The sequence below is a fragment of the Pteropus vampyrus genome, unplaced genomic scaffold, assembly GCF_000151845.1.
Source record: "Pteropus vampyrus isolate Shadow unplaced genomic scaffold, Pvam_2.0 Scaffold361, whole genome shotgun sequence".
NCBI lineage: Eukaryota > Metazoa > Chordata > Mammalia > Chiroptera > Pteropodidae > Pteropus > Pteropus vampyrus.
Genome location: NW_011889142.1, coordinates 708417 through 710279, shown reverse-complemented (window position 1 = coordinate 710279; position 1863 = coordinate 708417). Strand labels below are relative to the sequence as shown.

At 34.0% G+C, this 1863-nt stretch overlaps 1 pseudogene; it reads left to right on the top strand.

The window, feature by feature from the left end:
* Positions 1–1714: 1714 nt before the first annotated feature.
* Positions 1715–1833, top strand: LOC111731319 (annotated as a pseudogene).
* Positions 1834–1863: the final 30 nt, after the last annotated feature.

The window sequence follows — 1863 nt, the reverse complement described above, 5'->3', positions numbered from 1 at the left end:
TCCTCTTTGGAGAAATGTCTATTCAGATCCTCTGCCCATTTTTTAATTGGACTCTTTTTTTTGGTGTTATGAGAGTTCTTTATATGTGTGTATTGGATTACAAGCCTTTATTGGATATATCATTTGCAAATATCTTTTCCCATTCAGTAGGTTGCCTTTTCATTTTGTTGATGGTTTTCTTTACTGTGCAAAAACGTTTTAGTCTGTAGTTCCATTTGTTTATTTTTTCTTTTGTTTCCCTTGCGTAAGGAGATATATTTAAAAACATTGCTAAGAATGATGTTAATGGCTTTACTGCCTATGTTTTCTTCTGGGAGTTTTATTGTCTTTGGTCTAACATTTTAGTCTTTAATCCATTTCGAGGGTTTTTTTATATATATATGGTGTAAGAAAGTGGTCTAGTTTCATTTTTTTGCATGTATCTGTCCAGTTCTGGCAACACCACTTATTGAAGAGACTGTCTTTACCCCATTCTATATCCTTCTCTCCTTTGTCGTAGATGAATTGATAATATAAGCAAGGATTTATTTCTAGGTTCTCTATTCCATTGATCTATATATGTATTATTATGCAGATACCATACTGTTGTGATTATTGTTACTTGTAGGATACTATGATATCAGGGAGTGTAATACCTCCCACTTTGTTCTTTCTCAAGATTTCTTTGAATATTTGGGGTCTTTTGTGATTCTGAGAGTATTGCTATTGGTATTTTAATAGGTATTGCCTGAATGTGTATGTTAGTTTAGATAGTAAGGATGTTTTAACGATGTTAATCCTTCCAATCCATGGGCAAGGTATGTACTTTCACATATTATACTGTTCAGTTTCTTTCTTCAGTGCCTTATAGTTTTCAGAATGCAAGACTTCACACCTTCGGTTCAGTTTATTCCTAGATATTTTATATTTTCTGATGTAGTTGTGAATGGGATTGTTTTCTTAATTTCTTCTGTTTGTTCGTTATCGGTATATAGAAATTCAGCAGGTTTCTGTATATTGATTGTGTATCCTACAACTTCACTGAAGTCATTTATTCTAATAGGTTTTTGGTGGAGTTTTTTAGTGTTTTCTATATTGAGTATCATATCATCTGCAAATAATAAGAATTTTACATTTTCCTTTATGATTTGGATGCCTTTCATTTGTCTTGTCTGATTGCCATTGCTAGGACTTAACAATATTGTGTCGAATGGAAGTAGTAGCAGTGGGCATCCTTGTCTTGTTCCTGATGATGTTAGAGGAAAAGCTTTAGCTTTTCAACACTGAGTATGGTGTTAAAGTAGATTTGTCATATATGGCCTTTATCGTGTTGAGGTATGTTCCTTCTATACCGACTCTGTTGGGATTTTTTTAATTATAAAAAGCCATTGAATTTTGTCAAATGTTTTCTCTGCATCTATTGAGATGATTTTACGGTTTTTATTTTTTATTTTGTTAATGTCATGTATCACGTGAATTGGTTTATAGATATGGAACTTAATTGACATAGAAGAAAGTTAATACGTTTAAAGTGTACAATTTGATGTGTTTTTACATATGCGAAACTGTCATATTCAAGATGATGAGCATCATTATCATCAGGAGAAGTTTCCTCATGTCCATTTGTAATGTCTTCCTGCCACCCCTCAACAACATCCCCATGTATCCAGTAGTAACCACTGAGCTGTGTTTTGTTCAATACATAATAGTTTGCATTTTTAAAATTATGAAAGTGGTCTGCGGCCACGCCACCCTGAACAAGCCCGATCCCATCTGATCTCGGCAGCTAAGCAGGGTCGGGCCTGGTTAGTACTTGGATGGGAGACCACCTAGGAAGACCAGATGCTGTAGGCGTAAAAAATAAAAAATAAGGAATTGTAAGCT